The sequence below is a fragment of the Triticum aestivum genome, chromosome 1D, assembly GCF_018294505.1.
Source record: "Triticum aestivum cultivar Chinese Spring chromosome 1D, IWGSC CS RefSeq v2.1, whole genome shotgun sequence".
NCBI classification, from domain to species: Eukaryota; Viridiplantae; Streptophyta; class Magnoliopsida; order Poales; family Poaceae; genus Triticum; species Triticum aestivum.
Window position 1 is genome coordinate 292696513 of NC_057796.1, and position 25342 is coordinate 292721854.

Genomic DNA, 25342 nt, shown 5'->3' on the forward strand with positions numbered 1-25342 from the left:
AATGTGAAAGAATGGTGGAAAAAGGAATAAACTTTATTTTCAATTTGGGAACCGCCTATGATATATCTAGCATGGAAAGTATTGGGAACTACTCGATCATTTTCGTTGACAGGAAAAGCATGCCACCCAAAATGTTTTTGTCTCTCTTTTTCGCTTTGAGCTATGGCACCTCTACAAATCCTTACTTCCCTCTGCGAAGGGCCTATCTATTTACTTTATGCAATTTTTTTATTTTGAGTCTCCATCTTCTCTTATAAAGCACCAACTAGGGAGCACTATGATCATACTTGAGCATTGGATGTAGCTAATATGCGAGTGTGTTTCAAGAATGGATCAATGATTGAGCATGATGGGCTAGGGATAACTTTCTTTAGTGTTGATATTTTGAAAGACATGGTTGCTTGTTGATATGCTTGAGTATTGAAATCTTCATGTCAAAACTAGACTGTTGCTTTGAACCATATAAAAGTCCAAATGTCCATGCTACAAAAGAAAAGAATATGTGATGAACATGTTAGCCAGCATTCCACATCAAAAATTCTGTTTTTATCATTTACCTACTCGAGGATGAGCAGGAATAAAGCTTGGGGATGCACGTATCTATAATTTTTGATTGTTCCATCCTGTTATATTATCATTCTTGGATGTTTCATAATCATTTTATAGCAAATTTATATCATTTTTTGGGACTAACCTGTTGACATAATGCCCAGTGCCAGTTGCTGTTTTTTGCTTGTTTTTTACTTCGCAGAAAATCAATACCAAACAGAGTCCAAACACAGCAAAACTTTTTGGAGATTTTTTTGGACCAAAAGACATCCAGTGGGCCAAAGAAGTACCAGAGGGGTGCCCCGAGGGGGGCACAACCCACCTGGGCGCGCCTGGGGGCCCAAGCGCGCTCTGGTGGGTTGTGCCCACCTCGGCGGCCTCCCGCACTGCCTCTTTGCCCTATAAATTCCCAAATATACCAACACCCCCGAAGATAACCCTAGATCAGAAGTACCGCCGCCGCAAGCCTCTGTAGCCATGAAAAACCAATCCAGGCCCCGTTTCGGCACTCCCTAGAGGGGGAAATCATCACCGGTAGCCATGTTCATCATCCCGACGGCCACTGATGTTTGCTTGAACTACGTCGGTATTTCCCCAAAGAGGAAGGGATGATGCAGCACAACAACGGTAGGTATTTCCCTCAGTGATGAGAGCAAGGTTATCAAACCATTAGGAGAACCACGCGACACTACATGAACGACACCTGCACACAAATAACAAGTACTCGCAACCCGACGTATTAAAGGGGTTGTCAAACCCTTTCGGGTAACGACGCAAGAAATTGGCAAGTAGACGGGATAAAAATATGATAGATTGGATAAATAGATCTCGCGGGAACGCGAGATAAAATAAATAACAATAAATTTCAGCAAGGTATTTTTGGGTTTTTGATAATGTAGATCTGAAGATAAAAGAAAATAAAAATAGATCGCAAAGGCAAATATAATAAATAAGAGACTCGGGGCCGTAGATTTCACTAGTGGCTTCTCTCGAGAAAAATAGCATACGGTGGGTAAACAAATTACTGTTGGGCAATTGATAGAACTTCAAATAATCATGACGATATCCAGGCAATGATCATTATATAGGCATCACGTCCAAGATTCGTAGACCGACTCCTGCCTGCATCTACTACTATTACTCCACACATAGACCACTATCCAGCATGCATCTAGTGTATTAAGTTGATGGAGAAACGGAATAATGCAATAAGAACGATGATATGATGTAGACAAGATCTATTTATGTAGAACTAGACCCCATCTTGTTATCCTTAATAGCAATGATACATACGTGTCGGTTCCCCTTCTGTCACTGGGATCAAGCATCGTAAGATCAAACCCATCACAAAGCACCTCTTCCCATTGCAAGATAAATAGATCAAGTTGGCCAAACAAAACCCAAATATCGGAGAAGAAATACGAGGCTATAAGTAATCATGCATATAAGAGATCAAAAGACTCAAATAACTTTCATGGATAAAAACATATATCTGATCATAAACTCAAAGTTCATCGGATCCCAACAAACACACCGCAAAAAGAGTTACATCATATGGATCTCCAAGAGACAATTGTATTGAGAATAAAAAGAGAGAGAGAGAGGAAGTCATCTAGCTACTAACTATGGACACGTAGGTCTACAATGAAATACTCACGCATCATCGGAGGGGCACCAATGAGGATGATGAACCCCTCCGTGATGGTGTCAAGATTGGATCTGGTGGTTCCGGAACTTGCGGCGGCTGGCACTGATTTTCGTCGACTCCCCTAGGGATTCTGGAATATTAGGGTATTTATAGAGCAAAGAGGCGGTGCGGGAGGCCACCGAGGTGGGCACAACCTACCTGGGCGCGCCTGGGGGCCCAAGCGCGCCCTGGTGGGTTGTTCCCCCCTCGGGGCACCTCCCAGGTGCTTCTCTGGCCCATTTGGTATCTTCTGGTCCATAAAAAATCCACAAAAAGTTTTGCTGCATTTGGACTCCGTTTGTTATTGATTTTCTGCGATGAAAAAACAAGCAGAAACAGTAACTGGCACTGGGCACTATGTCAATTAGTCCCAAAAAATGATAGAAAGTTGCTATAAAATGATTGTAAAACATCCAAGAATGATGATATAACATGGAGCAATAAAAAATTATAAATACGTTGGAGATGTATTAGCATCCCCAAGCTTAATTCTTGCTCATCCTCGAGTAGGTAAATGATAAAAACAAAAAATTTGATGTGGAATGCTGCCTAACATATTCATCTCATATTCTTTTCTTTGTAACATGGACAGTTGGACTTTTATATGGTTCAAAGCAATAGTCTAGTTTGGACATGAGGACTTTAATACTCAAGCATATCAACAAGCAACCATGTGTTTCAAAATATCAACACTAAAGCAAGTTATCCCTAGCCCATTATGCTCAATCATTGATCCATTCATGAAACACACTCGTATATTAGCTACACCCAATGCTCAAGTACGATCAAAGTGCCCCTTAGTTGGTGCTTTATAAGAGAAGATGGAGACTCAAGTAAAAATAAAAATTGCATAAAGTAAAAGAAAGGCCCTTCGCAGAGGGAAGTAGGGATTTGTAGAGGTGCCAGAGCTCAAAGCGAAAAAGATAGAGATAAAACATTTTGGGAGGCATGCTTTTCCTGTCAACGAAAACAATCGAGTAGTTCCCAATACTTTCCATGCTATATATATCATCGGCGGTTCCCAAATAGAAAATAAAGTTTATTCCCTTTTCAACTATACTTTCACTTTCCATGGCTAGCCGTATCCACGGGTGCCTTCCATACCAACACTTTCCAAGGAATTTATTATTTGATAACATAAAGTAAATTCATTTTTCATTTCGGGACTGGGCATCCCTAATACCTTTGCCGTACTATCGTGCAATGACAAGTGAATAAACACTCATCTTGAGAATAACACATCTAGCATGGAAATATATTAGCCACCCCCTACCGTTTCATGAGCGGTATGAGGACACAAAAGAGAAATTATTTTGAAATTAGATATGGCACATACAAATTTGCTTAGAAAGGCATGGAAATACTGCATATAGATAGGTATGGTGGACTCATATGGCAAAAACTGGTTTAAGGATTTTTTATGCACAAGTAGTGATCATACTTAGTGCAAATGAAGGCTAGCAAAAGATTGAGAAGCAACCAACCAAGAAACAAAAAATCTCATAATCCAGCATTAAGCATAACTAACACCAAATAATGCACCACAAGTAGGATGTAATTTCATTGCGTAACTATTGACTTTCGTGCTTGCATAGGGAATCACAAATCTTAACACCAATATTCTTACTAAAGCATAATTACTCATCAACATGACTCACATATCACTATCATCATATCTCAAAACTATTACAAAGAATCAAGTTTATTTTGTCCAATGATCTTCATGAAAGTTTTTATTATATCCTCCTTGGATATCTATCACTTTGAGACTATTTTCATATGTTGCTTTTAATTAACTCAAACAAATATAAGTGAAGAACATGAGCATCAAATTTTTCTTCTCTCAAAATAATTTAAGTTAAGTAAGAGAGAATTTCTAAAAAAAATAACTAACTCTCAAATAAATCTAAGTGAAGCATGAGATCATTTCTTCAAAAATAACAAAGCACACCATGCTCAAAAAGATATGCGTGAAGCACTAGAGCAATTCCATAGCTCATCAAAATTTAAATGAAGCATAGAGAGCAATTCTAACAAGTCATGGCATAATTTTGGCTCTCTCAAATTGGTGTGTCCAGCAAGGATTCAAGACTCAAAATAAAAAGCAAAACAAGCAAAGACTCATATCATACAAGACGCTCCAAGCAAAACTCATAATCTGTGATGAATAAAAATATAGCTCCAAGTAAAATACCAATGGTCGTTAGAAGAAAGAGGGGATGCCACTCGGGCATCCCCAAGCTTAGTTGCTTGATACTTCTTGAATATTATCTTGGGGTGCCATGGGCATCCCCAATCCTAGGCTTTTGCTAATCCTTATTCCTTCATCCATCGTAACATCACCCAAAACTTGAAAACTTCAATCACACAAAACTCAACAAAACCTTCATTAGATCCGTTAGTATAAGAAAGCAAATCACTACTATAAGTACTTTGCAAACCCATTCATATTTTATTTTTACATTATATCTACTGTATTTCAACTTTTCTATGGCAAAAACTCTTCAAAAGAAACCATAGAATCATCAAAACAAGCACACAACGCAAAGAAAACAGAATCTGTCAAAAACAGAACAGTCTGTAGCAATCTGGATATTTCGAATACTTCTATAACTCCAAAAAATCTGAAAAATTAGGACAACATAGGAAATTTGTATGTCAGTCCTGTGTAAAAAATTCAGAATTTTATCACGCTTCTGTGATTTTTAACAATTCTGTGACTGGCGCGAAAAGTTTCTGTTTTTCAACAAGGTCAAATCAACTATCACCCAACATGATCCCAAAGGCTTTGCTTGGCACAAACACTAATTAAAAAAAACACAATCATAACAGTAGCATAATTGTGCAAACACTCAAGAACAGAAGGAAAAAGGCAAAAATAAATTTTATTCATTGGGTTGCCTCCCAACAAGCACTATCATTTTATGCCCCTAGCTAGGCATAAGATTTAATGATGCTCGCATGAAAGACAAGAATTGAAGAACGAAGAGAGCATCGTAAAACATGTGAAAACATATTTAAGTCTAAAATACTTCCTATGCATAGGCATTTTATAAGCAAACAAATTATCAAGACAAGAATAATCTAGCATATGCAAGAAAGGACAAAGAAACAATAGCAATCTCAACATGAAGAGAGGTAATTTAGTAACATGAAAATTTCCACAACCATAATTATTATAATCTTCATGATCCACATGCATAAAAATCTTATAATCTTCCAAGATAGTGGGATTAACATCAACTGAAGTCATGACCTCTCCAAACCACAATTATAAAAAAATTCATAAGATTGAACACTCTCTGAATATGTGGGATTATTTTTACCTAAAGTTGACACTCTTCCAAACCCACTTTTAATATTATTGCAAACATTATTATCAGTAACATATTTATCATGAAGCTCAAATAAATTTTCAAGATCATAAGAAGAATCACCCCAATCATGATCATTGCAATAAGTGGTGGACATATCAAAATTAGCATCCCCAAGCTTGGGGTTTTTCATATTATTGGCACAATTGACATTAATAGAATTTATAGTAACATCATTGCAATCATGCTTTTCATTCAAGGAGCTATCATGAATCACTTCATCAATTTCTTCTTTCAACACTTCATCACAATTCTCAGATTCATAAATTTCAAGCAAAACTTCATAGAAATAATCAAGTGCACTCAACTCACTAGCAATTGGTTCATCATAATTAGATCTTTTGAAAAGATTAGCAAGTGGATGAGGATCCATATCAACAGATTTTTAGCAAGCGAAGATGCAAGAAAATAGAAGGCACATGGCAACACAAGCAAACATGAGATCTGACGAGGAAAAGGCGAACGGAAAAGAGGGCGAATAAAACGGCAATTTTTTGTGAAGTGGGGGAGATGAAAACAAGAGGAAAATGGCAAATAATGTAAATTGCAAAGAGATGAGATTCGTGATTAGGAACCTGGTAGATGTTGATGATGTCTCCCCGGCAACGGCGCCAGAAATTCGCACGTGGCCGGGAGACTATCTTGACTTGATCCTCCCCGGCAACGGCGCCAGAAATTCCTTTTGATGTTTGCTTGAACTACGTCAGTATTTCCCCAAAGAGGAAGGGATGATGCACAACAATGGTAGGTATTTCCCTCAGTGATGAGACCAAGGTTATCGAACCAGTAGGAGAACCAGGTAACACTACGTGAATGGCACCTGCACACAAATAACAAATACTCGCAGCCCGCCGTATTAAAGGGGTTGTCAATCCCTTCGGGTAACGGCGCCAGAAATTGGCAAGTAGACGGGATAAAAATATGATAGATTGGATAACTAGATATCGCGGGAACGCGAGATAAAATAAATAACAATAAATTGCAGCAAGGTATTTTTGGGTTTTTGATAATGTAGATCTGAAGATAAAAGCAAATAAAAATAGATCGCAAAGGCAAATATAAAAAAGAAGAGATCCGGGGGCCATAGATTTCACTAGTGGCTTCTCTCGAGAAAAATAGCATACGGTGGGTAAACAAATTACTGTTGGGCAATTGATAGAACTTCAAATAATCATGACGATATCCAGGCAATGATCATTATATAGGCATCATGTCCAAGATTTGTAGACCGACTCCTGCGTGCATCTACTACTATTACTCCACACATCGACCGCTATGCAGCATGCATCTAGTGTATTAAGTTCATGGAGAAATGGAGTAATGCAATAAGAACGATGACATGATGTAGACAAGTTCTATTTATGTAGAAATAGACCCCACCTTGTTATCCTTAATAGCAACAATACATACGTGTCGGTTCCCCTTCTGTCACTGGGATCAAGCACCACAAGATCGAACCCATCACAAAGCACCTCTTCCCATTGCAAGATAAATAGATCAAGTTGCCCAAACAAAACCCATATATCGGAGAAGAAATGCGAGGCTATAAGTAATCATGCATATAAGAGATCAAAAGACTCAAATAACTTTCACGGATAAAAACATAGATCTGATCATAAACTCAAAGTTCATCGGATCCCAACAAACACACCGCAAAAAGAGTTACATCATATGGATCTCCAAGAGACAATTGTATTGAGAATCAAGAGAGAGAGAGAGAGACAGGAAGCCATCTAGCTACTAACTATGGACCCGTAGGTCTACAATGAACTACTCACGCATCATCAGCGAGGCACCAATGAGGATGATGAACCCCTCCGTGATGGTGTCTAGATTGGATCTGGTGGTTCTGGAACTTGCGGCGGCTAGAATTGATTTTCGTAGACTCCCCTAGGGTTTCTGGAATATTGGGGTTTATAGAGCAAATAGGCGGTGCGGGAGGCCACCGAGGTGGGCACAACCCACCTGGGCACGCCTGGGGGCCCAGGTGCGCCCTGGTGGGTTGTGCCCCCCTTGGGGCACCCCCCCAGGTGCTTCTCTGTCCCATTTGGTGTCTTCTGGTCCATAAAAAATCCACAAAAAGTTTCACTGCGTTTGGACTCCGTTTGGTATTGATTTCCTGCGATGTAAAAAACAAGTAGAACATAACAACTGGCACTGGGCACTATGTCAATAAGTTAGTCCCAAAAATGATATAAAGTTGCTACAAAATGATTGCAAAACATCCGAGAATGATAATATAACAGCATGGAACAATAAAAAATTATAGATACGTTGGAGATGTATGAGACACCATGATGAGGAGGGAGTAGTCCACCCTCGGGGCTGAGGGTTTGTACCAGTAGCTATGTGTTTAATCTCTCTCTCTCTCTCGTGTTCTTGAGATGGCATGATCTTGATGTATCGCGGGCTTTGTTAATATAGTTGGATCATATGGTTTTTTCCCTCTCTATCTTGTTGTGAATTGAGTTTTCCCTTTGAGATTTCGTTTTATCAGATTGAATACTTTTATGGATTTGAGAGCACTTGATATGCCTTGCTATGAATACCCATGGTGACAATGGGGTATCATATTGATTCACTTGATATGTGTTTTGGCACTCAACTGGCGGATTCCCGAGGTGACATTAGGGTAATCTATGCATAGGGGTTGATGCACGTTCTCGTCCTTGTTTCTCTGGTAGAAATCTTGGGGCACTCTTTGAAGTTCTTTGTGTTGGATTGAGTATTATGAATCTGAAATTGTTTGATGCGTATCATATAATTAACTCATGGATACTTGTGGTGACCTTGGAGTATATAGGTGACATTAGAGTTGGTTGATGTGTATCATATGGTGTTATTTTAATACGAACTCTTAAGAATAACTTTGCGTTATTTTAGTACGAACTCTTGAATAGATCAAACAGAAAGAATAACTTAAGGTGGTTTCGTACCCTACAAACAATTTCTTCTTATGTTCTCCGCTAGATAAGAACTTTGGAGTGATTCTTCATCACACGTTGAGGGATGGTTATATGATCCAATTAGATTAGCATTGTTGAGAGATTGGACTAGCGAAAGTACGGACCCTAGGCCTCATTTTTAAGCATTGCAATACCGTTTGTGCTCACTTTTGTTACTTGCTACCTTGTTGTTTTTATTGTTACTATTACAAAAATCAATATCTACTATCCATATTACACTTGTATCACCATCTCTTCGCCGAACTAGTGCACCTATACAAATTACCATTGTATTTGGTGTGTTGGGGACACAAGAGACTCTTTGTTATTTGGTTGCAGGGTTGTTTGAGAGAGACCATCTTCATCATACGCCTCCCACGGATTGATAAACCTTAGGTCATCCACTTGAGGGAAAACTGCTACTGTCCTACAAAACTCTGCGCTTGGAGGCCCAACACGAGTCTACAAGAACAATTTGTGTAGTAGACATCAGTCAACGGGTCTGCTACATTTAGATCCGTATCTACTTTTCAAAGTTCTATGTCTCCATCCTTAATCTAATTATGAATGGAGTTGAAGTGGCGTTTGATGTGCTTGGTCTTCTTGTGAAACCTTGGCTCCTTGGCAATGGCAATAGCACCAACATTGTCACAAAATATTGTCATTGGATCCGACGCACTAGGAACAACTCCTAGGTCAGATATGAACTCCTTCATCTAGACTCCTTCTTGTGATGCTTCCAAAGCAGCTATATATACCGCTTCACCTGTAGATACTGCCACGACGCTCTGCTTGGAGCTACTCCAACTGACTACTCCTCCATTAAGAATATACACGTATCTGGTTTGAGACTTCGAGTCATCCAGATCTGAGCCAAAGCTAGCATTGACATAACCCTTCTAAATGAGAAACATGTCTTTAGTCCTCTTTAGGTACTTAAGGATATTTTTGATCATTGTCCAGTGATCCACTCCTGGATTACTTTGGTACCACCCTGCGAGACTTATGGAAAGGCACACATCAGGTCTGGTATAGATCAGAGCATACATTATAGATCCTATGGCACATGCATAGGGGACGGCTTTCATCCTTTCTTTTTCTTCTGTTGTGGTCGGGCATTGGGTCTGACTCAACTTCACACCTTGCAACACACGCAAGAACCCCTTGTTTGACCGGTCCATTTTGAACGTCTTCAAAATCTTCTCAAGGTATGTGCTTTGTGAAAGTCCTATCAGGCGTCTCGATCTGTCTCTATAGATCTTAATACCCAATATGTAAGCAGCTTCACCCAGGTCTTTCATGGAAAAACTCTTTTTCAAATAACCCTTTATGCTTTCCATAATTCTATATCATTTCCAATCAGTAATATGTCATCAACATATAGCATTAGAAATGCTACAAAGCTCCCACTCACTTTCTTGTAAATACAAGATTCTCTGTAAGTTTGTATAAAATCAAAAGCTTTGATCACCTCACACTACAAAAAAAGACACATCTGTGACATTTTGGGCCGAACGAAATTTTTTCTGTCATGCTTATGACACTTCTATGACGATAATTGTGACAAAACCCGGTATCATCATAGATGTGGTGGGCTCCTACTTCTATGACAAAAAATCATGACAGAAAATGTGCTTTTCGTCCTGTGCGGGTCGGAGACGCAGCTGCATGACATTCTTTCGGCCGTCCATGACGGAAAAAATCATAGTAGAAGCGAGGGAGAGGAAATATCGCGGAGTTACCGGTTACGGTGGTTGGTCGGGGCCGAGCGATGCACTGTGGTTTGCGCGTTTCTCTCGTGCACGCGCGTGTCTGCGAGGCGCTGGCTAACTGAACCCGGAGCGATCGCACGTTAATGAACCCGAGCGATCGATCCCTTGGCTGTTAACTGAACCCGAGCGATTCACTCGCTGCTGACTGAACCCGAGCAATTCCTTCGCTGCTGCTGCTAACTGAACCCGAGCGATCACTGTTGCTACTTACTGAAACCAATCAAGCCGGTGTTGGGTTGCCTCTCGATGAACAGCGACCGTTGCTACCATGCGCGCGGTACGTAGAACGAGTCGAGACGTGGTGAGTCGAGCCTGTTGGTTGGCTATGGATGAATAGTTCCCGGTGGGGGCTGGATGAACAGGACCCCGTGGTAGTAGGTCGTTGCCGCTGGATGAACAGGACCCCGAGGAGGCTGATGCACCCCAGCCGGTTGGGGGTGGCTGAACAGGACCCCATGGAGGCTCTATGAACAACAGTCGGTGGAGGCTGGATGAACAGTAGTCGTGGATGGACAGTAGCCCGTGGAGGGTGGAGGAGGTCGACGGTGGATGAACAGTATCCCGTGGAGGCTGGAGCGAGGCGGTAGACGGTGGATGAACAGGACCCCGTTTCGACCGTAGGCGCTCCAACACAAGTTTGTTTCCTCCGTTTTGCGGTACGCCACACCCCTCCCGATCAACAGGACCCCTTTTCGACCGTTGGAGGTCCAAGAGAAGTCTGTTTCCTCCGTTTTGCAGTACGCCAGACCCCTCCCGATGAACAGGATCCCGTTTCGACTGTGGCTGGTCGAACAGAAGTCCGTTTCCTCCGTTCTGCAGTACGGCAGACCCCGTTTTGGCTGTTTCGTCCAAGCCGTTGGCTCCCATTGAACAGGACACATTCTGACCCAGTCGGTTGCCTCCCGATGAATAGGACGTTGTTTCTCCGTTCCGACCCAGCCGATTCGCTGCCCGATGAACAGGACGCCGTTGCTGCCGTCCGTTGCCTCTCCATGTACACAAGCCCTGGTCGTCCGTATATATGCGCGAGTACGCGCTCGAGAACCCGCCCGTATGTACGTACGTGGTCGTATTTTTTGCCATGTGGCTGTACGTACATGTATAGGACTTAGACGGGACTGGTGAACTGCTATGTCGGGTGCTCTACAACGACACGTGCTGCTACTTACTCGGCCACGGTTCATACTTGCAGAGAGACCGATCGACCAGTATGTACGTACACATTCACGACCACATAGACAACGCTACATACGCTTTGACCAGGTGGGTCCCAGCGGTCAGGGAGGATAAGGATGCACTTCCATGTGTGCGAAGATATAGCTAGTCGGTCCCTGCTGTCAGGGGGAGGAATCGTTTTTACTTTGCGAGTAATAAGGAGGCACTTCCTTGTGTTCGAAGATGTAGCCGGTGGGTCCAGCTGTCAGCCTCACCGCCTAAAGTCCTCTTCCGATGGTTGTCCTTCGTTGACCACGTTAACCACGCTGCGCCAAGAGCACCAAGGTGGTGGACGACGGCGAGGCCTAGGAAGGGAACGACGCGGAGCCGGGGAAGACACGGCAGTGGATGCCAACATGGAGGGGATTACGTGGGTTGACTGCTTCGGCTTTGGTGTGAGGCGGCCGTCGCCGGAGAATAACAGGAGGTGTGGGTGAGTATAGAGGGATGGCATGGCCAGCGGTGGCAGCACAGCCGGACACAGGAGGCAGGACCAGACGGCACGGCCGACGCTGGTTTGGGCGGCTGGAGCAAGAAGACCAGAGGTTGAAGAAGCACGACGGCCGTTGGATGGACATCATATGGTCACTGCAGCTAGAATCGTTTATATTGACTAAGTTGACAAAGCCCTTGGTATGCGTCAACTTAGTAGGCCCACAGGTCAGCCTCTGAAACGATGTGCCTCAGATGTTAGGGGGAGGAATCATTTTTTGGGCGGCTGAAGCAAGAATATCCGAGATTGAAGAAGAAGCACGACATCCGTTGGATGGACATCCAACGGCCACTTCTGCTAGAACCGTGTGCTGACTATAAGTTGACAAAGGCTTGCATATGCGTCAACTTAGTAGGCCCACAAGTGTGTGGGAGAGAACATATAGACCATTTGCGATTTGTAAGAATGTACATCCCATTTTTGAATTCTAATGGAATTTACTATAGCCCATTTATAGTTTGTTAAAAGTACAACCCATTTTCAAGCTAGGACAATGATTAATAACTTCAACCAGCCACTCAAAACAGAATTCGATAAAATTTCCCACATTTTGATGGGATCTGAAATATTTTATCCCGAAATTTCTAGTCAGATTAAATATAATTTCAAAATAAATTTGTATTACATAAAAATCCAATGAAATATTGCGCGCGCAACAAGTAATGAAATTAAAAATTCCAAATTCCAATAATAATATTTTTTAACTAATTATGTGTTTGGTGCATTTTTTGTAGTTACTGCCTAGTTTTTATAAGTACATCCCATTTATTATTTCTTAAATCCCATTTTCTTGTCAAGCCTAATGCATCCCTCCTAGGAAAGATTATTTAAGAAAGTCTGAGCTCAATTAATAACTTAAGAAAAAAGTTAGAGTACCGTGGAACCTAATTAAAATTTGTCACGAGCGAAGAAATAATTCAACGAGTCCCACTTGTGCGTGTGTGCGTGTGTGTGTGTGAGAGAGAGAGAGACCCATCGGTCGATGCTCGTAAATACATCTTTCGGCCATATGCATTGCTGATGCTCAGTAAAAACTTATATAGTTGACAAAATCATATAGAACATCATAACACACTGAACTTGCATACAAAAATTTCACGCAGACGGCACAATCAGGGTGGAAGCAGTGGATCGCTACGGGTAGGGCTATGTTGAAACCAATGAACCGTACATAACGGTTCATCGTATTTATCAATGACGAGGAAATATCTTGAATGTTGTGCAAAGAAAACAGACAGACAACACAATAAGTTTTGCTAGCACATTAAGTTGACGTACAACCCTTTCTAAAAAAAGTTCAGGTACAAAAATAGAACAGGTCACAATCAAATGTACTGGCACATCAGTGCTTCACACCCATAGCTCGGAGTTAACTAGTATCTGAGAAGATTCAGTTGTTACCTCAAATTAGAGCGCATCCAGGCAGCCAGCCCTGCCTCTTCTCCCAAAGAAGCAGTGGCCTCCTCCGCGCGATGGAGTAGGCCCTGTGCCATCCATCGTTCAGAGCAACAGGGGGAAAGTCTGATGTTGACTCTTGTAATGGACGTCGTCGACGGACCCTGGCACCAGCGGCGGCGGCAGGACTTCGATTGATGGATTGACCACTTCTTCGACATTCACGAACACTCGATACAGGCACATCCCTAACGTGGTCTGCGGCGGCCTTGGTGGCGACGAATAGTACAACCCTGGTTCCTGCACCGGTATCTCAACACCAATCACCTTTGGTAAGGTGGACAGCTTCTTCATCCATGCCATAACCGTCAGAGCTCAGCTGTCTGGAGGAACAAACATACTTACGAGCTCACCTCCGAGGTCGTTGATAAGCTCATTCATGGACTCGCTATTCCAAGAACGTCGAGGCATGCCGTGGAAGGTAAGCCTTGTTAAAAACTCAAGCTCAGAGGGCACCGGGCCCCATCCTGGGTGCCATCGATCAAAGCTCACTAGTGCGCCATCACAGAACAAATGCCGGGAAGATTTGAACACACGACTGCAGTCGAAAGTTGTCTGGAACCTGACAAAGAAATCAGCTGGTGGCGGACAGACTTCGACGAGCAAGTCACTTATTTGGATGCCGTGCTCAATGCCAAGATCTTTGACAAGGTCGTCTGGCGAGACGGTAGGCCGGTCGCCGTTGATGGTTACCATCAGCACTTTGTCGGCAAACTGGTCGTCAAGCGCCGCCATGCCACTGTTGAGCGACAGCACGTAGCGCCCGAAGGTAGGACGGACCTCAGGATCTCTGGCTCGGAGATCCACGTTGACCGGCGACATGATAGTGCGCTTGAGTACAGGGAGTACAGGAGGGGGATTTGGGGGAACTGGAGTAGGAATCGAGATTCTAGAGGTGGGGGACGGGCGGGAGATTGGGGATGAAAAGGTAGCATGAATTTCGAACACGCGCCAATATGCTCTCGGTGCGCAAGCGCACGGAAACACCGGTGGCGCCCACATGTCGGCCTAAGAGTCCTTATTCTTTTTTTTTTGAGAGCCCGGCCTTTTTTTAGGATCTTTTGAGAGCCCGGCCTAAGAGTCATAATTGACATGTTTGGCATTGCGTTACTACTCAGCCCATATTCAATGGCACCTCACTGGCCCAAACAAGTGTATATCATCGAAAAGACACTGAGCTCAAATTTTAACTTAAAAAAAGGAGATATACTCTGAACACTGGAGAATGGTGATGCCCTCATTCAGCCCACCAGCAGTTCGAGACAATAAATAGTTCGAAACAACAATATATACAACATTCAAACACTGAATTGTGACTACTACCGACATAAACAACAAGACATGATAGTTCATAGGAAGTCTTGCTACACCACCAAAACGCACCCATCTGCAGCGCTCAGAATCTCGTGATCCAGACAAGAATGACATTCTAGATAGAGGCAACTATTACATAGTAAGAGTGTCATAGACGAGGCTGACCAAATGACAAGGAATATGCATAAGAAAAGAGAGAACTACCCATCCAGAACAAGCAGCAAAGATAACAAGTCATTCGAAGAGGGATGACCCAACACCATCATAATTTGCAGCCCCGCTTCAGTGACCAGTGATCCAGAGACACCAGTACTCCACCCTTTTGACGCAACAGCCCAATTACCTATCAACCTGAAGGCTTGAACCACATAACTGCCTGTCGAACTTGGGACATCCAAGGATCAAAGTTAATCCAGATGCCTTTGTTGTTCTCACCTTCTTTTGGCTGCAGGCTGTATCATTTACAAATAGGGGAGTTTGCTCCTGAAGTCCTAGGGCTCGCCGCGTAGACACAGTTTTCCATAGCAAATAGAGCCTTTCTTCCATGAAGGTCCTTGCCAACGGTGATCTCCTGGTTAATCGGATAATTGAGTCCAAGAAACAGAGAGTGTGAACCAAGGCTGTTTACCCGCCTCCAACTCAAAAATTCTGAAGGCCCCAACAAGCTGGTATCCTGCTCATAGACGTAACAGCCACTGTCCGGATACTCATGTATTTCATGGTGCTTGTATACAGTGGGGTTTTTGCAATATAACTTTTCCGGCTCATGTGTCCGAATGATCATCAGTCTTTTGCCGTCGTCTGGTCGAGCGAGGAACCAGTTGTGCTTCCCTGTTTTTGGCAAAGGTGGTGTGATTACAAAGGGCAGTAACTGTAGGGACACTTCATCATATCAAAAGGGACAGGCATTGTTAATGTGAGATCAACATTGTTCAGAGTATGAGTAGGATAATGCAAGAAACAACATTGATATGTCCCTGTTGGAACTGGGAGGAAAATATAGGGAAATGTATACTGGGTTCGAAAATATAGAAGTGCCATGCATGGTTATACTCATGTTATCTCGCAATCGATTCTTCACACGAAACTACCATGTCATGCATGTTATGTAATCATGTTCTGTCCTCACAAGCAAATTCTTCAAGGAAACTAATAGACCATGCATTGTTATATACTCATGTTCTGTGGGCAAAAATTTTGTGAGGATATTATTCTAGCCATTGATTGCTGAAGGGCGAATATAGGTATGTACACATGGTAAGCATTAGATGATTTCACTACTTCCAAATATAGAGTTCTCCATATGCACATTTACTTCCCTAATGTATGGTTAGATGAAACGAACAGTGTGATGCATGTTTCTACATCATGAAAATGAGGAAACTAACATGGCAATTGATACACACTCATATTTAGTAGTATATAAATTACTATAAAATAAGGAGAATATCCATATCTTCCTAACCGTTTGATTATTCGGGGGTATAAATTGGTTGTAATGACATGGTCACAATCACATGAATTAACTCATTCCAAATATAGCTGGTTTATGGCATCTCTAATACATTGCCATAGTTCTACTCAAACAGGGATATGCCAATCATCACAAAAAGTTCAAATAGTGTCATGGCGTCATCATTAACATCAGACAAAAACAACTTACACGTGATGTCCCAGCAATACGTGGTGCCATCTGCTTTGTTGATCGCATAGATGATGCCATTGTGTTCAATAGCATCACAGAAGTGTGTATGAGCTTTGACGATCCACCGCGAGGTGAGCTGTCTCCAGCTAAAGAAGGCACCGGCGGAAAGATAGGCGAGTCCGCGGTCGAACAAGGAAATTAGCTTGAAGTCTGCGTAATTCGCATCTCGTGTGAGCACTTGGTAGATTACAATCTTATGCAAAACAAGGTGCGTCCAACTGACTTCGTAATCTAGATGACTTTGACCGCGATGGTAAAACCCTATATAATCGAACGAAGGAAGGATAATCTCATGGGAGGTGTGGAAGTTCACGAGCACCAACTTGTTTCGGTCTTGTCTGACGGCAGCCATCCAGTGGGAGCTCATGCCGACCCAGTACATACCTGTCAAGAAGTTTCGGGCAATGGTGATTGGATCGAAGTCAAGGGAAATGATGCATGGCGACTGTATAATTTCGGGTTCCGGCAAAACCCTTGAGGTTCGAACACTGGGGTGCGCACGAAGATCTCGTCCCCTCTGGCTCACATCCTCACTGCAATCTCAAAGCTTAGCGCGTTGAACTCACTGAACAAGGGACACAAGGTTTATACTGGTTCGGGCCACCGATGTGGTGTAACACCCTACTCCAGTGTGGTGTGGTGGATTGCCTCTTGGGCTGAGGATGAACAGTTATAGGGGAAGAACAGCCTCCTGAGGAGAGCCGTTCTTGAGCTCACTGAGCTTGTGCATGTCTGGATGGAATCGATCCCCTTTCTATGGTGGTGGCTAGTCCTATTTATAGAGGCTCTGGTCCTCTTCCCAAATGTTAGGCGGGAAGGGATGCCACAACGGCCAAATTCGAAGGGAGACAACTAGTACAAGTTATCCTGACTAAAGGTGGTCTTCGCCTGCCAAAGGCTCTGGTGGTGACGCCATCTTGGGCTCCACGGTGACCTCCGTCCTGCCGTCCTTCCGGTCCTGGTCTCGTTGCACTGATATGGAAACCTTTGCCTGATGCCTCGGGACTCCTCGCCTGCGCTTGCCTCTTTAGCACCAAAGAGAAAACGAGGACACTGCGCGCACTGGCGCCCGCCTGGCCTTGGTCGTCATGGTTTACATCACAGGAACCTCGTGAGGTGCCCCTTGCCTTGATCTCTCTGCCCCTCGCGAGCCAGCCTGGTGAGGCCGCCCCCAAGGAGGTCTTGTGTCGTCCACCTCGTGAGGCTTGGCCCCTCGCGAGGGTCTTGAGTGTCTGCTGGTGAAGATGGGCTGTACAGGGCCGCCGGTGGAGCCACGCCGTGGGCTGTAGGCAGGCAAGTCTGGGGACCCCCGTTCCAGGACGCCGACAGTAGCCCCGGGGCCCAAGGCGCGCTCGAACTTGGCTTCGAGGCGAAGCCAAGGGGCAAGTGCGGGGCGCTGCGGGCCCCAACATCCTGCGGCCCCATCTGACACGTGGCGATTGATTGGACGTGGGCGTATCCGCTTCCCCACGCAGCCTCGGCAACTGCCTGACTTGACGAGTCCCTACTGCATGCAGAGGAAAAAATCATCATTACCTATGATCGTGGGGATCGCCGGTTGGCCTTCTCCTACTATAAATGAGGAGGGGGCGGAGCCCCCGTCGCTCATCTCTTCTTGCTCCGCTCGTTTCTTCTTCCTTGCTGCATCGCTAGTAGCGACACCCATGGCGCCGATTCGGAGATTCTCGCCGCAGAGAAGGGGAAAACCCCCCATGACGAGCCCGGGCCACTTCCGCCGAAGAAGAGGCTGGCCCACCGCCACGGCGTAGTCGTGAGGCCAGAGGTGTCGAGGCATTGGTGCGAGCGGCCTCCTCTCGGGTATCCGCTGCCTCTGTACGCCCAAGCCGAGGGCGCCGGAAGGAAACGCGGCGAGTAGCGCCGTCCACACCGCGGCCGTGGTCGCCGCGCCGTGGCAGCGCACGCCGTCGCCCAGGAGCCCATGCCGCGGACTCCTCGCGCGAACTCGTGATGTGGGCGGTGATGCCCCCGCGCACTTGGATTCGCTTTCCGTAGTTCTTCTCCACCGAGATGCCGCCGAGGGGCCCCCTCGAGCTTTGGCTACAGCACGTCGACTGTGACGCCCCAGCGACTGGAGCGGAGGTGGAAGCTGTCTTCCCAGGCAAGATCTTCATGACCCGCGGCTGGGGCGAGGTTGCTCGAGTCTGCCGCTCGGACGGTGCCCTCGCCATCCATTTTGAGTACGATGGCGCCTCCACCATGTTCTTCAAGGTCTTCGACGAGGAAGGCCGCCGCCTGGAGTACTGCCCCGGAGGGGGTCATCAGGACGGCGCAGCAGCCTTCGCCGAGCCCGCCGCTAGCCTCATCAGCAGTTCCCCCAGTAGTAGTGGCGGCGCTTGGGAGTCCAGCGACTCTCCCGAGCCCTCCGAGACCCCGGAGATGAGCGACGACAGCTACGTGCTCCCGAGCTCTCGCCGCGCCCGGAGCAAGGCCGCGGCGTCCGGTCGCCGCTGTCGCTGATCTGGATGAGGTTGGCGCCGGCCTCACGCGGCCCACTGTTGATGATGGCGCCGGCCACACTGGCTCGTGTAGATAGTGCTTCCAGGAACTCCCTTCTTTTGTTCCCTGCGAGGAACCGAGATGGACCCCGTGGGGGCGTGTAAAGGGTCTGTAATGTCTTTTGTTGATATTATCCTTATTGTGAAAATTTGCATACGCATGTCCCGTTTCGGCTCGGTCTCCCCTTTCCAACCTTGCAGCAGCCTGGTGCTCTACGCCGACAGGTCCCGGTCCCCAGGCAGGCTGCAGCCGTCGCTGGTATGCCAGGTCGCGATGCCGTGGTCAAGGCCAGGAGGTGAGCAGCCCGAGGTCCAGTAAGAGCTCCTGAGGCGCGATGCTCAAGAGGTCCCCTTTAGCACGCAAGCAGCCACCGAGAGGTAGGAAAGGGAGGTGACGTTGCCGCAACAAGGCTGCGACGAATGAGAATCCTATGCCGTAGCGCTCGGTCGACCCAGGCGCGAAACTTATCTTGGTAGTCCAAAGTTGGTTCCTTGTGCTGCACCGGACTCGTGTGTCGACCGCTGTAGTGTAGCTAGGTTGGGCCCCTACGAGCCTCCCCCTCTTCTCCCTGCTCTTCTATGTGCTCTACGTCCTTAGGCCCCGGCCCTCGAGCGAGCTCAGCCGCCGCTGGTATGCCAGGTCGCGATGCCGTGGTCAAGGCCAGGGGGTGAGGGCTGGAGAGCCAGTAAGAGCTCCCGAGTCACGATGCTCAGGAGCCCCCCTTTTAACGTGCAAGCGAATTGCATGGGATAAGAGGGAGCCCGTGGTACCGCCTGCTGCTGATTTGTCAGCATTGCAGGGACACACCCGAGCACAAGCGCCGTGCCTAGCCTCCCTATGCGAGGGATCCTAAAGAAAGACAATCGGCGTGCGGCTCCCGTTGCGCGGGGTAATCAAGCAGGTAATAACCATAGATAGCTTATGTATGGAAAGCGAACTAGCTCAGATAAATGCAAGAACGATATATGCCACTGGGATGGACCCGAGCGGCCTGGGGATGATGCAGCCCGAGGGGCGCCCCCAACAGAGTAAGCTAAAGATGCAAAAGGATACATGCCGCAGGGACAGGCCCACGCGGCCTGGGAATGATGCAGCCCGAGGGGCGCTCCCAGCTAAATAAACTTGGAAAATGTCACCTGGTTCCGTTGTCGACGGCGTGGTGGGGTAGCCGAAGGCGCGTGATGAAGGAGTCGCTCCTCATGAGCCGCCAGGGCCCTGAACCTCTGGAGGCTCTGGGGGCTCGGGCGGTTCCTTGAGGACCGCCTCCATCTCCTTTAGGACTGCGTGATGCCTGGCCTCCTGAGCCACCAGAATGCTCCACAAGTTGCGCTGGAAGGCGGCTGTCATGCTCGGTAGGCCGAATGGCATGCAAACATAGCTGTGAGGTGGGCCCTTGCAACGCCCCACGCGCGAAGGCTAGAAGCGCTCCTATGAAGTGGCCCTGTTGAGCCCTGGGATGTCGATGCAGACGCGCAGCCCGTCATCCTCGCCTGGATGGGGAGCTGCGCCAGGTGGGCGGCGGTCGCCGCGCATGGCCCTTGCTTCTTGAAGCTCCTGAGTGGTCTTGGCGATGAACTCCTGAGCGCTGGGCGCTCCTCGCCCAGCACCCTCCTGAGGGAAACGTGCCGCAAAGCACGCCTCCATGTGGTGCCCGAGCGCCTCCCTCATGACGTGGGCTAGGTCTGAGGCCCTCCAGAAGAGAGCCCCCGAGCCTTTCCTGAGAAGGGCACCGGGCGCGCCTTCCTATGCGATGGAAGGAGGCGCCCCAGGCGCGGGCACCGATCCTGATGTGGCACCGCTTGAGGCGCCGATCCCTTGAGGCCCTGTACGGAGTAGTTGCTTCTTCTTCTTGGGGCCAGCCTCAGGAGGGTATATGGTGCCTTGGTTGTCGGGGTCTTCGATTGCTGCGGCTTGGAAGGCGCACTCGAGGGAGCACAACGCATCTCTTTCTTCGCAGGGGACTGTGATGATCCCGCCGCTTCCTGGCATCTTGAGGACGTTGTAGCCGTGGTGGGTCACTGCCATGAACTTGGCCAGTGCCGGGTACCCGAGGATGGCATTGTATGGCAGACGGATGTGGGCAACGTCGAAGTTGATGAGCTCGGTGCGGTAGTTGTCGTGCTGTCCGAAGGTGACAGGGAGGCAGACCTGCCCTATCGGGGTGGTGGAGCCGTCAGTCACTCCTGAGAAGGGCTTGGTGGGCTGGAGCTAATCGTATGGCACTTGGAGGCTGTCGAACATCCCGACGGATAGGACGTTAAGCCCTGCGCCACCGTCAATGAGGCTCTTGGTGACTTGTACATTGCTGATGACGGGTGAGCAGAGTATCGGGAGGACACCAGCAGTGGCCGCGCACTTGAGCTGGTCCGCCGAGCTAAAAGTGATGGCGCACTTGGACCACCTGAGCGGGCGCGTGGCCTCAAGCCTAGGAAGGGCTGCGTTTACCTCGCGAGCAAACTGCTTGAAGATACGCTGAGACGCTAGGGCCTGAGCTCCGCCCAAGATGCAGGCGATAGCACGCGGTTCGTGGAAGCCCCCAGCCCCCTCGTCCTGATGGTGGTCATCGTTCCTTCTTGGTGGTGGTAGCGAAGGAAGACCAGCGTTGCCCTGAGGGCGGTCCTCGCGAGGCTGATCCCTCCAGGCGCCCTCACGAGGCAGGTCCTGCCAGCGGTCCTCACGAGGCCGGTCACGCCACTCCTGGCGGGGGCCGCGATCATCCCAGCGTCCTCCGCCTCATCCTCCTCCTCGGTCGTAGCCCCGGTCATTGCGCTCGGGGCGTCGACCGAAGCGCCCATCTTGGATGGCCCTGAGCTCTTGACTGTCGTTGGTGTTGTGGCTGTGTACGTTGTGGAAGGTGCAGAACGGACGGCTACTCTTGGACGACTCGGGGTGGTCCCGGCCGTGCTTCGTGTCAGGCTCCGCCGCGAGCACAGCCACTCCCTTGTGCTTCACGTCCTTGGCCTTGGCTTTCTTCTCCTCCGGGTTGGTAGCTGGGAGCTCGAGGAGGGAAAGGCGCCCTTCCTCAACTCTCGCACACTTGGTCGCCAGGTTGAACAGCACCAGAGCCGTGCATAGTGATGCGTCTCCAACGTATCTATAATTTTTGATTGTTCCATGCTATTATATATTCTGTTTCGGATGTTTAATGGGCTTTATTATACACTTTCATATTATTTTTGGGACTAACCTACTAACCCATGGCCTAGTGCAGTTGCTGCTTTTTTGCCTATTTCAGTGTTTCGCAGAAAAGGAATATCAAACGGAATCCAAACGGAATGGAACCTTCGGGAATGTGATTTTTGGAACAAACGTGATCCAGAGGACTTGGAGTGGACGTCAAGAAACAACCGAGGAGGCCACGAGGCAGGGAGGCGCGCCTGGCCCCCTGGGCGCGCCCCCACCCTCGTGGGCCCCTCGTGGCTCTCCTGACCGACTTCCTTCGCCTATATATACCTACGTACCCCGAAAACATCCAGGAGCACCACGAAACCCTATTTCCACTGCCGCAACCTTCTGTACCCATGAGATCCCATCTTGGGGCCTTTTCCGGCACTCCGCCGGAGGGGGCATCGATCATGGAGGGCTTCTACATCAACACCATAGCCTCTCCAATGATGTGTGAGTAGTTTACCACAGACCTTCGGGTCCATAGTTATTAGCTAGATGGCTTCTTCTCTCTCTTTGGATCTCAATACAAAGTTCTCCTCGATCTTCTTGGAGATCTATTCGATGTAACTCTTTTTGCGGTGTGTTTGTCGAGATCCGATGAATTGTGGGTTTATGATCAAGATTATCTATGAACAATATTTGAATCTCCTCTGAATTCTTTTATGTATGATTGGTTATCTTTGCAAGTCTCTTTGAATTATCAGTTTGGTTTGGCCTACTAGATTGATCTTTCTTGCAACGGGAGAAGTGCTTAGCTTTGGTTCAATCTTGCGTTGCTCGATCCTAGTGACAGAAGGGGAAACGACATGTATTGTATTGTTTCCATCGAGGATAAAAAGATGGGGTTTAGATCATATTGCTTGAGTTTATACCTCTACATCATGTTATCTTGCCTAATGCGTTACTCTGTTCTTATGAACTTAATACTCTAGATGCATGCTGGATAGCGGTCGATGTGTGGAGTAATAGTAGTAGATGCAGGCAGGAGTCGGTCTGCTTGTTGCGAACGTGATGCCTATATACATGATCATGCCTAGATATTCTCATAACTATGCACTATTCTATCAATTGCTCGATAGTAATTTGTTTACCCACCGTAATACTTATGCTATCTTGAGAGAAGCCACTAGTGAAACCTATGGCCCCCGGGTCTATTTTACTTTGCGTTCTTTACTTTTACTCTTTATCATAAAAATACCAAAAATATTATCTTATCGTATCTATCAGATCTCACTTTTGCAAGTGGCTGTGAAGAGGTGACAACCCCTTTACCGCGTTGGTTGCAAGGTTCTTATTTGTTTGTGTAGGTACGAGGGACTTGCGTGTGGCCACCTACTGGATTGATACCTTGGTTCTCAAAAACTGAGGGAAATACTTACACTACTTTGCTGCATCACCCTTTCCTCTTCAAGGGAAAACCAACGCATGCTCAAGAGGTAGCACATAGTTCCTCATGGATGGCGAGCTCCTCCTTCATCCTGACATCGCGGACGCTGTCAGAAAACGCGGAAATGATGGCCTCATCCGTCACCTTGGGGATCTTGAGATGAACGTTGTTGAAGCGCTGGATGTACTTCTGCAAGGTCTCTCCTGGCTGCTGCTTGATGCGGCGCAGGTCACCCGCGGAGCCATGGGGAACTAGTTCGCCATGACTTTCTCGTCGCCGTTGGCCGCCTCGATGCTCAGCTCGTAGAGCTGCAAGAACTCCGCAGGGTCGGGGGTGCCGTCATAGCGAGGAGGCAGGTCCGGCTTGAACTTGTCCGGCCAGACGACGCTACGCAACTCCGGGGTGAAGGCGCGGCAGCCTGCTGTGGCCACCGGGGCCCTTTGCTGACGCGGAGCCTGCCCCCGATGTCCGCGCGCCACCGCTGCAGGCGGCACGCAGTCTTGTCGCGGTGGCGCTAGGAGCGCAGGAGCATTTTCTTGCGGCCGAGGAACTTCTTGGCAGCTTCCTTCTTCTCGCGCGTGCGCCCGACGTGGTGGGTCACGCCGGGGGGCCACGCGCCTTGGCGCTAGAGCGCCGTCTTGGTGCGGAGCTGGTGGGGGTGCTCCGTGAGCTACGTTGCCCATAGCTGGCGGAGGGCGAGGCAGCAAGGGATGGTGCGGGGGAGCCCCCAGCGGCGCTGACGAGCTCGGCGATGCTGCCCAACCAGTCCTCGTAGAGGTCGTCGACCGGGCGGTAGCGCAGGAGCTCGCATGCCATAAGCAGCGCGGCCTGGATGTCCGTGGGAGCGCGACGAGCGTGAGACGATGAGCCGGCTGGGGTCAGCGACGGAGTGGTGGTACGGCCATCCCGCCGCACCGAGGGGTGCAGCGAGGACGCTTGTTGCTCGTTTCCCGCCGGACCGGTGGCGGCGTTGGAGGCGGGTGACGGGCAACAACGGGGAGGCCCGCCAACAGGGGCTGTCTGAGCGACACGGGCAGTGAGGGCGGCCCGGCTCTTAGCGCGGGCTCGACGCGCGTCCGCCATGGATGCGATGGAGCGAAGGGACGCGGATTGGCGGGGGGGAAGGCTTCGGCGCACCCCTACCTGGCGTGCCAAATGTCGGATTTCGGGTTCCGGCAAAACCCATGAGGTTCGAACACTGGGGTGCGCACAAATATCTCTTCCCCTCTGGCTCACACCCTCACCGCGATCTCAAAGCTTAGCGCGTCGAACTCACAGAACAAGGGACACAAGGTTTATACTGGTTCGGGCCACCGATGTGGTGTAATACCATACTCCAGTGTGGTGTGGTTTGATTGCCTCTTGGGCTGAGGATGAACAGTTACAGGGGAAGAACAGCCTCCTGAGGAGAGGCGTTCTTGAGCTCGGTGAGCTTGTGCGTGTCTGGATGGAATCGATCCCCTTTCTATGGTGGTGGCTAGTCCTATTTATAGAGGCCCTGGTCCTCTTCCCAAATGTTAGGCGGGAAGGGATGCCACAACGGCCAAATTCGAAGGGAGACAACTAGTACAAGTTATCCTGACTAAAGGTGATCTTCGCCTGCCAAAGGCTCTGGTGGTGACGCCGTCTTGGGCTCCACGGTGACCTCCGTCCTGCCGTCCTTCTGGTCCTGGTCTCGTTGCACTGATATGAAAACCTTTGCCTGATGCCTCGGGACTCCTCGCCTGCGCTTGCCTCTTTAGCACCAATGAGGAAATGAGG